The sequence below is a fragment of the Pteronotus mesoamericanus genome, unplaced genomic scaffold (genome assembly GCF_021234165.1).
Source record: "Pteronotus mesoamericanus isolate MK-2021 breed Mesoamerican mustached bat unplaced genomic scaffold, CSHL_Meso_final contig_105, whole genome shotgun sequence".
In the NCBI taxonomy this organism is placed as follows: domain Eukaryota; kingdom Metazoa; phylum Chordata; class Mammalia; order Chiroptera; family Mormoopidae; genus Pteronotus; species Pteronotus mesoamericanus.
This window is the reverse complement of record NW_026555006.1, coordinates 7,306,903-7,319,628: the sequence shown is the minus strand read 5'-3', so window position 1 is coordinate 7,319,628 and position 12,726 is coordinate 7,306,903.

The following is a 12,726-nucleotide window of genomic DNA, read 5'->3' as shown; positions in this document are numbered from 1 at the left end:
GTCTGAGGGATGTTTGTCTTGGATGTATGTGTAATAGCAGACCCTTCTGCTGTGAGTGGGCTTGTCTCAACTCAGGGTCCGGCTGCCTGATCGCTTCTGTGGGAAATATGGTGGTCATCGTCTGGGTACAGATGTCTAGGCTGCTCTTTGTCACTGAAAGCCTATTTGCCAAGCAAGGCTCTGGTTCTGCTCTCATCTCAGGCTCCTCTTCTTTTTTTCAATTATAGTTAACATTCAATATTGTTTTGTATTGGTTTCAGGTGTACAGCATAGTGATTAGACAGTTAAACAATTTACAGAGTGGTCCCCCTGTAAGTCGAGTACCCACCTGGCACCATATGTAGTTATTACAATATTATTGACTATATTCCCTGTGCTGTACTTTACATCCCTGTGACTATTTTGTAACTACCAATTGTACTTGGTATCTTCATCTTTTTTCACCGAACCTCTCAATCCCCCTCCTATCTGGTAACTGTCTGTTCTCCGTATCTATGAGTCTGTTTCTGTTTTGTTCATTTGTTTTGTTCTTTAGATTCCACATATAAGTGAAATCATACATTGTCTTTCTCTGTCAGACTTTTTTCACTTAGCATAATACCTTCTAGGTCCATCTGTGTGTCACAAGTGCTAAGATTTCATTCTTTTTTTATTGCCAAGTAATAATTCCATTGTATTTATGTACCACATCTTTATCCACTCCTTTTCATGGGCACTTGGGTTGCTTCCGTGTCTTGGCTCTTATAAATAACCCTTGCTCTCTTTTCTCCTTCTGGTAACCCTATGATGCAATGTTGTTACACTTGATGTTGTCCCAGGGGTCCTTTAAACCATCCTCATTTTTAAAAATTATTACTATTTTGTTCTTCTGATTGGGTGTTTTCTGCTACCTTGTTTTCCAAATCATTGATTTGATCCTCTGTTTCATCAAATCTGCTGTTGATTCCCTCTTAGTATATTCTTCATTTCAGTTATTCTTCATTTCTGACTGGTGATTTTTTTTTTTTATGGTTTCCATGTCCTTTTTTTAAGCTTACCAGCTCTTTGTTGACATTCTCACTGAATTGATCTATTCGCCCCTAAGTTCCTTAAGCATCCTTATAACCATTGTTTTGAACTCTATATCTGGTAGATTGTTTGCCTCCATTTCATTTAGTTCTTTTTCTAGGGATTTCTCCTCTTCCTTCATTTGAGGCATGCATCTTTGTCTCCCCACTTGGGCTGCCTCTCTGTCTGTTTTTATCTTTTAGGTAGATCTGCTATGTCAGTCCTAGCAGAGAGGCCTTATGTAGTAGGTGTCCTGTGGGACCCAGTGGCCCAGTCTCCCTGATCACCAGTGCTTGGTGCTTCATGAGAGTTCCTTGCGTGGGTTATGTGAGCCCTCCTGTTGTAGTTGAGCCTTGATTGCTTGAGGGTGGAAGTGACCCTCAGGTTGTGAGGATTGGTCGCAACTACAACATATGAACTTCTATGTAGGAGAACACCCCATGGTGTTCAGATTCAGATTTGCCCCAATGGGTCTTAGGGCCTGCTGAGACCTCCCTTTGGGTGTGCTGCTTGTGGAGCAAATTGGGCAGTGCTTTGTCTGAAGTCAGCCACCAGGTGTGTTGATTTTGAGTCCCCTTGGGAGGGACACCGGTGCAGATCAATGTCAGGTGCTGGCTGTGGCCAGCCCAGATCTACCTCTGAGGACCTAGAAAGCAATCTGGTTGGTAGCTGCCTATGCTGGGCCTGGATGTGCATGGGAGAGGGACATGTTACAAACCCATGTTGCTGCCACTGCCGCCAGGCCTAGGGCAGGCCAGCAAAAAACCTGCCTGCCAGCTGCCCAAGAGGCTCAGCCCCTGAAAAAGCCTCTGGTGGTATATGAGTTGGGCAAGGTGGGGTCTTGGAGCTGTCAGGGTGAGGCTGATGGAGTTCACCAGGCTAATGCAGGTTAATATTTGGCTGAAGTGGCAAGGAGGAGGACTTAACACAGGGACAATGGCGGCCATCCCTCTGGACCTAACTGCAAAGTCAAAGAACTCAGTTTTTTCTGTATGCCTCTGGTGTCCTCCAAGCCTTAACCCTCCTACAGAGCCCAAAGTTTGTACCTGGGATCCAGACTTTGTGTGCTGGCCCTTTAAGAAGATGCCTGGGTTTTCAGCAGCCTTCCCTCTCACCCATTCTGGCCCTATTTTTTCACAGCCAGATGTTATGAGGACCCCTCTTGTTGGCACTGGTATCCTGGTGTGGGGTTGAGACCCCTTGCTTCTCGGGGGACCTCCACAGCTGCTATATTCCTCCCAATTCCCAACCGCCACACATGCGTACAGAGTCAGCCTGTTCACATGTTTGCCCCTCCTACCATGCTTGATGTGGGTTCTTTATATCCTTAGTTAAGGACTTCCATTCAGAATATGGAGGTTGATTGTTCCATAATTTAGGTGTAATTTTGATGTGGTCATGGTAGAGGGGAGCGCAGCTTCCACCTGCTCCTCATCTTGACTGGAACTGACAAGATCAGGCCTCAGGCCCTTCTAAAGAGCTTTTGTATTCTAAAAGGGGTTTCACCATGAATGGAGGAGCTGTGGGTTCCCCAAAGGCAGATGTGGAGCATTGCTCAGATAAGGTGTGTTTGGGGAGCTCACTGAGGGATTTTTTTCACATAGCCAACATCAAAGAAAGTGGGGTACACTGCTGAGAAGAGTATTTGGCCCCTCTTCTTTCCCTGTCTTTCCTAAACCTGGAAGCAGAGGGGAAGCTGGAAATTCACATTTACTGAGCCACCTATATGCCTGGTTTTTCAATTTTTTTAAAAAAATATTTATTTATTTTTAGAGAGAAGGGGAGGGAGGGAGGGAGAAAGAGAGGGAGAGAAATATTAATGTGAAAGAGAAATATCAGTTGATTGCCTCTCATATGCTTCCCAACCAGGGACTGAACCTGCAACCCAGGCACGTGTCCTGGCCGGGAATCACACTGGTGATCTTTCGCTTTGCAGGATGACGCCCAACCAAGCCATATCGGTCAGGGCCACTTCAAAAATTTTGATCCTTATAAGCAGTTATTTTTTTGAAAACTAAAGAATACTAAAGAAGGAAAAGATGAAACAACTCACCTAAGATACTAGAAGAATAAACTGCAGGCCAGTACTTGTATTCATTTTCTGTTGCTGTTCTAACAAATGACCACAAACTTGGTGAATGAAAAGAACACACACTTTATTATCCTCCAGATCTGGGGGCTCTAGTGGAGAAGCTGTTTTCTGGCCTTTTCCAGCTTCTAGAGGCCATTTACATTCCTTGGTTTCTGTACCTGTTCTTCCATCTTCAAAGCCAAGCAAGAACAGGCCCCATCCTTCTCACTGTGCCATCTCCCCTGTTCCTCCCTTCTGCCACTCTTAACACATATAGGGCCCTGCTGATTACATTGGCCCCACTTGGATAATCCAGGATAATCCACCTATGTAAATGTAAACGGATTAGCAACCTGGATTCCATCTGCCTCCTTAATTCTCCTTTGCCATGTCACAGTGTATCAACAGGTGCCGGAATTAGGACATGGATATCTCAAAGGGGGCCATTATTCTGCCTACCACAAGGTCAGCCTCAAAGATTCACATACGTTCCACATGCAAAGTACGGCAATATTCCCTCAAATCTCAGCACGCTGCAGCATCAACTCTAAATCCAAAATGTCATCTAAATCTCACCTCAGAAGTTCCAAATCTCATCATCCAAACTACATTGTCTAAATCAAGTAAGGATAAGGTTCTAGGTTTAATGCATCTCAAGGCATAATTGTTCTCCATGTGTAAACCTACAGAACTCAAGAACAAGTGATGTGCTCCCAAAAGTCGATGATTGGAGAGACATAGAATAACAGTTAACAGAAATTTTTTTCAAAAGAGAAAATGGAAGAGAAAAAGGAATCATTGGTCCCAAGCAATTTCAAAGTCCATAAGAAAAGTCCGTTTGGTTTTAGGGACTGGGAATAAACCCATGTGGCTTGTGGCTTCCTTTTCTGCCACCAATATCAGCCTGCTTTTTGCTGCTAGACAACCCCAGTCAGGCCCCTGCACTAGCTCAGTACTTTCTCAGCACTGTGCTATAAATGAAAATGTAACATTGGGCCCCAAGATGCAGCTTGGGAGACACGTAAGGCCAGAGTCCAAGTTCTTCCCTTCAAATCTAGGAGAATGTAGGTTCAGGTAGACAAAATAACTTGCTGGCAGGAGAAGAGAAACATACAGCAAGTTAGTGGAAAAACTAGTGAGACCAGACCCCAAGTATCCCCTCACCATGAGTTTTCCAGTTCTTTTATTACGTCTTTCCAATAGCACCTGATGGACTAAAGCAGTCTCAAGAAGAAATAATCCCATTACATGGGGACTTCAGGAAAAATAAAGCCACGCCATATGATAGGTTAGCTCTGGGACTCAGATCCAAACCACTCGAGTTATTTGTTAATTAATATTAATTACTTACCATGTACCATGCACCAGTAACCTCATGAGAGAGGATGATGAATAAAATGAATGGGATGTCAGCTTCGAGGGGCTTTGATAGGCGAGGGGAGAATGCAAAAACTCAAATAGTTATCCAAATATGAAACTAAGAACTAAAATGAGTGTTATAAAGAAAGTACAGGAAGCTATGAGAGATGTCGGCCGGAAGACCTGGCCCATCTGAGGGTAGTTTCCCTGAGATCTACCTAGGACCCAAAACCTCTTTACACCAACAGAAAGAATGGAAAGAGCCCTGCTAAGGGTCGGTCTAGGAGAAGAGATAAATGAATAAATAATGGTAGTGTGATGCGGGGTCAAGGGTCCTGGATGAACTGCTGTGGGAGTGAAAATGGAGTGAGTCAGAAAGACTTGAATGTTCTTTACATGTGGACCCTCTCTCCTTCTTGTGTAATTGCCACAAGAGTTCTCTATGAGTCCTTCCCATGATGACAGTTAGTCTTGAATAGCCCTTTGCAATTTTCAAAAACACTGAAGTACACACAACCACATTCAGATTCCCCACTCTTCCTAAAAGAAGATGTGGAAGGAATGGCCCCAGGTATCGGAGATGAATGTTAGGTATCAGGGAGGATTTGGTAAGTTTTTTTGAATACCCATTTGTAGATAAGAAAAAGAGAAACAACCCATTTTTTTTAAAAACTTCATAACAAGGGACATACAAATGAAAGATAAATATACAGGATGTACAAAAGTAGGTTTACAGTTGGAAATACATAAAACAGAATTTATTCTTCTATTATTATTTATTATTATATTATTTTCCATATGAACAACTGCAAACTTACTTTTGCCCAATCCTGTATAAAATCATTCTCAACTGTATTAGTCATGAGGAAATGCAAATTAAAATCACAATGAGATGTACTTCTCATCTGTGGAATCCTTGTTTAAATTTAAAAATCAACAAAAAACGAAAAACCCAATAGTACCAAATTTTGGTGAAGATGTGAAGCAACTGGAATTCTGATTCACTGCTGGTGGGGACACAAATTGGTACTACAACCATTTTGGAAAATTTTGGCAGTATCTACTAAACCCAATAATACACGTACCCTATCCTCTGGAAATTTCACTCGCAAATGTACATGCAACAGAAAGAGCTATGTATCTCGCCAAAAGATATGCCCAAGAATACTCATGGAAGCACTGCCTCACACTGGAAACAAGCCAAATCCCCATCCACAAATGAGTAGGTAACTACATCGTGGAATTAAGTATTCACACAAGGAATACCATTTAGCAATGAACACGAACAAACTTCTGCTATGCACATCAATATCAGTAAATTTCACAGAAATAATATTGAGTGAATGAAACCAGGCAAAAAGAATACATCATGCGTGAATTCATTTTTGTGAAGTTCAAAACAGGCAAAAGTCATCTACAATTACTAAAGTCAGGTTTTAGGGGGGCATGTTGACTGGGAGAGAACTTGATGTGGGTGGTAGTCACTTTGTGAAAATGTATGAAGCATTATACTTATGACTTATGTATTTGTCTATTGCTACATCACAGTTCAATTAAAAAGGAGAAAAGACAGAGGTTTCTGAAAAAAAGAAAAAAGGATCAAAGGAAAAAGAGAAAGACAGATTGTATATTGGCAATTTTATCTCCTAAATAGTTTTCAAATCCATCTCTTCCCTTTATCCCCTGGCCACTAACTTTTGCCAGCCCTCATTAACTCTTTCTCAGCCCATGGCAATAGTCTCTTTACCAGGGATCCCTTCTCTTGTCTGCCTTCTGATAAGAATTAGTCCTCACAGGACCCAAAAGGAACTTTCTAAAGCACAATACCAATCACATGACTCACCTGTCTAGTGAACAAAATCCTTCACATGGGACTTATTTCTATTTTTAAATTTCAATTCATTTAAAAATTATAACACAGAGAATAATATGGGAACCATATGCTTACCACTTAGATATAACAGATTAAAAAATATTCATTCCAGATCAAATATTGTTGTTAAGAAATAAGCTGTTATGATACAATTTATGTCTCTTCATCCCCTCCCCATGTAACTATTATACTCAGTGCTGGTGTGCTACTTTCATACTAGGTTTTCTTAGTTGACCCAACATACGTATGCATCCATGAACTATATATAGAACTGTTTTGTGAGTTTACTTGTATATATATGTAAATATATATTATCAAAGTAGTCATATTTTATAATCTGCTCTAACCACTCAACATTGTGCCTTTGTTATTTATACATGATGGCATGTAGATCTAGAATGTTCATTTTAACCAACTTGTACATCACTGTATGGGTAAACCATATGTACCTTATTAATCCGTTACAAAATTGATGGACATTTAAATTGCTTCTAGTGTTTCACTGTTACAAGCAGTGCAGTAATGAACACACATATGTCTTTCTCCTTGTCTAAGTAACTAAGAGTTTTAGTCTCAATATACATAGAAATGTTGGTAGAGTATGTACATCTCAACTTTGATAGACATTATTGCCAAAATGCTCTCCAAAGTAATTCTAACAAATTTACATGATTGCTAGTATCATATAAGATTTCCAATTGATCTTCATTCTCACTGATTGATATTGTAGGACTTTTACATTTTAACAACTTGATAAGCATGAATAAGTAAAATCCCTTTGGGTTTTAATTTCTATTTTGTATACTAAATAGGTTGAACTTACATGGTTGATAATTTTTTATTGTGAGCTTATCTACAGCTGGTCTTGTTTTTCTGTGGGAATCCCATGCACTCTGGTCTCCAAAAAGCAGTTTTGTGTTTACTCCAGACAGGAAGTCATCCCAGGGCCCTCACAGGCTCTCTTTTAAAACTCACTAAAGAAGAATTCCAGAAAATAGTTCAGACTTCTTAGGTAGATATGTAAGACTGTGATTTGCCCTCTATGAACCTCTCAAAATTCAACTTCAGCCTGGGGTATCACCTTGGTTTTATACTCTCCTTTCAATACTGCTTTATGGAACTTCTTTTGATCTGATCCATGTATTAATGGGGAAAGAGAACTGGTACACCTTATGCAATGGAGGGAGCTGTTATACTTTAAGCAGGATTTCTATGTGTTTTTTTTTTTTTTTTCTGGGGGAGGCAGTACTACATTAGTTAAGTCAGATATGTTGCTAGATTGGGAATTTCAACACGTGATTCCTTTTGTAATCTGGGTCTTGCCCATCTCTCTAACTCTGCTTCTTTTGATGCACCTACCTTTCTCCTTATCCCCTGAAATCCAGCCATGGTGAACTGCTTTGCAATTTTTCTCAACTCACACTTTGCTATTGCATATGTAGCTACTTCTTCCTAGTCATCTTCAAGGGCCAGATCTGCTTCCACCTTCACTGGGAGAACTCTGAGCCAAGAGGTTGGATTGGATAGTGTTGTTGGCCTTCCACTCTCTTCTTGCTCTCTGATTGCCTATATAACTATCTATCTTGGCTATTGATGGTGAATTCCTTGAGGGCATTCACAATGTCTTATCCTTTGTTGTTTCCTTAGGATAGAGCACAGTGGCCAGCACAGAGTGGGTACTCAATATTTTTTGATTGAACAGATGCCTAGCAAGTGCATCCTTTAGTTTATATATATGGAAGAGAGTGTATAATTATATGTATAAGCATATTTGCATGTTTGCAAATACATAATTGTGTATCTCTGGATATGCATGCAGATTGGTGTGTATGTCCACATAGTATGCATGTATGTGCATATTCACCCTGCTTCTTCTGAGTGGGTGACACAAAGCCTTAGGTAGCATTTGTGGAGTTGCTGTGATGTTTGTGGTGACAGTGGAGAGGAGAAATAAAGGATAATTGCCACTTTAGTGACCAGACTGTGGAATATGTGGTCCAAGCAGTTCTCAGAAACTCTTCCTGTGGAAGGTGCCTGTCATGGGGTGTGGAATCTATTGTACCTACGTAAACAGCACACTGCTCTTGGGTTGGAGGTACTGGGAGGAAGGGGCAGAATGAGTTTTGATATCAAGGGGACAGCCTTGGTGGACAAGAATGGTTCCTGTGGACCTGATCTCTTGATGCCAGCTGAAGCTTATATGCCACATTTTTACTTTTCATTTTCACTTTAATCCATTAAAGCCAGGTTCTGCCTTGTGCAGAAGTCTCTTTCCATCTGATTAAGCCTTTGCCTTCTATTTCTGTGTTTCCTTTCCCCTCATTACCCTGGCATGCGTGGACAAACAGAAACTTTCTACTGGTACTCCTTCCTGACATCTTTCTCCTCTGCTTGATTCATCGGCTGCTGTCTGGGGTCCACCCTCACTGGCAGAGGAGTCCTATGACCATGATGTCACCGCTGCTCATTTGGAGGACCCCAGCGTGAATCAAGACATTAAAGGAAATGAGTGGTGATCCCCCAAGGCAACAAGCTCATAAAGTCATCATTAGTGACAGCAAAGGAAATTAAGGAAAACCAAGGTCAGAAATTAAGGAAAACCAAGGTCAGAGTTATAAGACTACAACCAATGTTTTTTATTCATTCCTCATTCATTCAATGAATATTCACTGAGCTCCAATACTGTGAATTAGACATAGTTCCTGTCCTCAAGGAATTTACAGTCTAACATGTGAGACTGATAACTGTACAAACAGAAAGGCAAAGGTAAGCCCAGCATACCACGGAAACCCAGAGAAGAGGAATCTAACTAGGTGACAGGAAGATCAAAGGGAAAGCAAATCATAAACATACTGATAAAGAACATGGGCTTAGAGTCAGATACACTGGGTTTAAATCTCGACTCTGCCACTTAGATACATAAGCCACTCACTAACTGAGTTTCTATTTAATTGGACATTGGAGATAGCATATTTATGCAAAATGGTTGTGATATTTAAATCAAATGTTTTTAGCCTACAGTCTGACCCATTGCAAGCATTAAAATGGAGATATTTTATATATATTTAATGCTAAAATTTGATGCAACAACTAAGAGATAGCTACGTACAAAAAGAGAGGGGGGATTATGGTGTTCTAGGCCAACAACACGACCATGTCAAAAGTTCTGACATATCTAATGAGCTGAGAATAACATGATAAGATTTGCATTTTTAAAGTTACTCTGAGAAACCGTGGCAAAAGTCTCAAGAGCATTATGCATGGTCATATAATTTGATCTAATAAATGTACTTCTAGGAATTTATTACATGAGAAAAATCAAACATAAGACAAAAATTTAGGTATAAGAATGTACATTAAAGACCAGTTTTATAGTAATGAAATTGAAAACAATATAAATGCTTAATAATTGGAAAATGATTAAATAAATTGATACATACAATTGATGTAATATTTGAACACATTGAAATGTATTCAATGATATTTAAATCTATAGGCAGTCATTCATAATAAAATGTTAATCATCCAAAAAGTCAAAACTTAAATACAATGATTCTGATTTTGGTTTTAAATAAATAAATGCACAGCAAAACTATTGAAAGGAACTGTACCAAAGAAACAAACAAAACACAATGTTATCTTTGCATAATGAGATTATTGGTGATTTCTATTCTCTTTTTAAAGTTTTTCTATACTTTCCACATCTATAGAATGAATATGTAGATTTTACAATTTAAAAACATTTTAAAACATCACTCTTATAGACATTGTACAGAACAGAAATTGACCTAAGGCAGACAGAAGGAAATGAGACAATTAATTTATTATAATAATAATCTAAGAGAGAAGTGATAAGGATTTTAGACAAAGCATACCCATACCCAGAGGGGTTATAAATGCAGAGACAGATTCTAGAAATATAAAGAGTTAGAATTGGGAAGGCATCATAGCCTATTAGATATGAGTGAAAAACAGGGAGAACAAAGCAATTGTGATGCCCAGGTTTCTGACTTGGGCAATCAGGTGGCGTGTGTACTAATCGGAGAGAGAGAAAACAGGGAAAGGGCAGTTTAGAGGAGAGAACAGTAGAGATGGGTAATTCTGTTTTGGATATGTTGAACTTCACGTGCTTCTGGGACATTGAGGTAAACACATCCTGTTGAATAAGCAGTTGGATAAACAGGCCAGTAGTTCATTTATTCATTCATTCAACAAATATTTATTGAGTATCTACTATGTGCCAGAAAATACTTTGGTTTTGGACATATGGTAATATATAAAACAAAACAGAGCTTCTGTTTCTAGGTGTGGGCTACAACCTCTAGCTCAGGATAGACACTGGGTCGAAGATAGGTTTTTAGGGATCCACCACCTGGACATGGTAAAAGTGAAGAAAGCCATGGGAAATGAATGAGATAAGTGGTCCAGTGAGGGGGTGTATTAGATTCAGTTCAGCCAAGCTATTCTTTTTCTATAGTTTAGAGGATTGAACTGCTTTGATAAATGTTTGCGAACTCCTTAGGTATTATCACTTTCTGACTGTACGCAACTCCTGATCTAGCTACCACTTCTGTGAGAGGTGGGCAAATCACCACCTCTCTCTTTATGTCTAAAATAGGTCTAGTATGATTTTAACTTGCATCAGTGTAACTTTTCTGCTTCAGAACCTCTGCACTCTCTGTTCCTGCTTCCTCGAAAACCCTTCCCTAAAACCTTCCTCTGCTTGGCTCCTTCTTGTCTTTCAGACCTCTGCTAAACTAACACTTCTGCAGAGAAGGCTTCCCTGACCCTCCAGTGGAAATCAGCATAATCCCAAACCCTTGCTACTCTAGCACCCTATTCTAATCACTGCCTCACATTTTACTCATTGTTGATTCTCCCACCCCTTGACTAGAATGTGTCATGAGAATACAGATCAAGCTTGTTTTGTTCTTTGTAATAGTCCCATCCCCTGGAACAGAGCCTGGCACAAGTAGGCAAGCAGAAATTTTAAAATTATTTTGAATTATTTTGAGCAAATAAATAAGGGATTTTTCAGTTTTAGGAGTAAACATTAAAAAACAGTTATTGAACATTTTTATGTGCCCAATATCTTGTTAAAGTGCTGGGGATACAGATACAAATCTTATTTGCCAATAGGTTTACAATCTCATGAGAGATACAGACACCTATGCAATTATTGTAAGGGATGAATACAGGTGGGACAGAGGTTTGGGTGGATGTGAGGAAGAATCTGGAGATGCACTGTCTTCATGGAGAATGGAACAAGGTAGTCTCTGGTTCCAAACTACAATTTTGAGATTGTGGTGCCAACTTGATATTCTAACTTAGAGGCCTGGTTGATAGGTGAAAAGATGGGATAGGAGAATGGGTCCACTTTAAATCTATACTAGACTCTGAACTTTGTATCTGTTTGGCACACACTGTACATCATATACAGATATATATACACAACCATAGTAGGTGCTCAATATACATTTTTTTGAATAAACAAAAATCTCATCTCAGTGTGGAATAAAATTTAGAGTTGGTATACACACTTACAATCGAATATTACTCAGCCTTAGCAAGAAGGGAATTCTGACACATACTACATTATGGATGAACGTGGAGGACATTATGCTAAATAAAGCAAAAACACAAATGCTGTGTAATTTCACTTACATGAGATATCTAGAGTAGTCAAAGTCATAGCAACAGAAAGCAGAATAGTGGCTGCCAGAGGCTGAGGGGAGGAAGGAATGGAAAGTTGTTACTTAATGGATATGGATTTCAGTTTTGCAAGATAACAATGTTCTGGCAATCAGTTATAAAACAATGGGAATATACTTAACACTGAGTGAACTATACATTTTTAAATGGTTAAGATTGTAATTTTATGTTATGTGTATTTTACTACATTTGAAAATCTAAAAAATGATAAAAATCAGACTACATGACTGGAGATTCATCTGTACCTGGATCTAGGTTATTTTGTTATCCTAAGGAGTTAAAGAACCCAGAAAGTTTGTGTTCCTGGTCGAGTTCCTCCCACCTTCAGATTCCATGGATCTACATGGAAGGGAGAGAGGAACTAAGTAAGGCTCAGAGAGATCTTATAACTTGTCCAAGGTCACACAGCCAGCAGGGCTGTTGCTGTGAGTAGAACCGAAGTCATTTGGCTCCAGGGCAGCACTCTTCCCTTTCCACTGGCAGGCAGGGTCAGGGTGAGCCTCTGCAGCCACCTTTCACATCCTGTTCCTGCGCGGGGCCAGCTCTGCCTGCGGTAGGAGATTGAAGGTGCAAAGTTCCTTGATGCTTCTGCTTGAATGTCTAAAAGGCACCTCGCAATCAGCAGCCCCTATATTGAGCTCCTGATTTACTAGCTATCAGATGA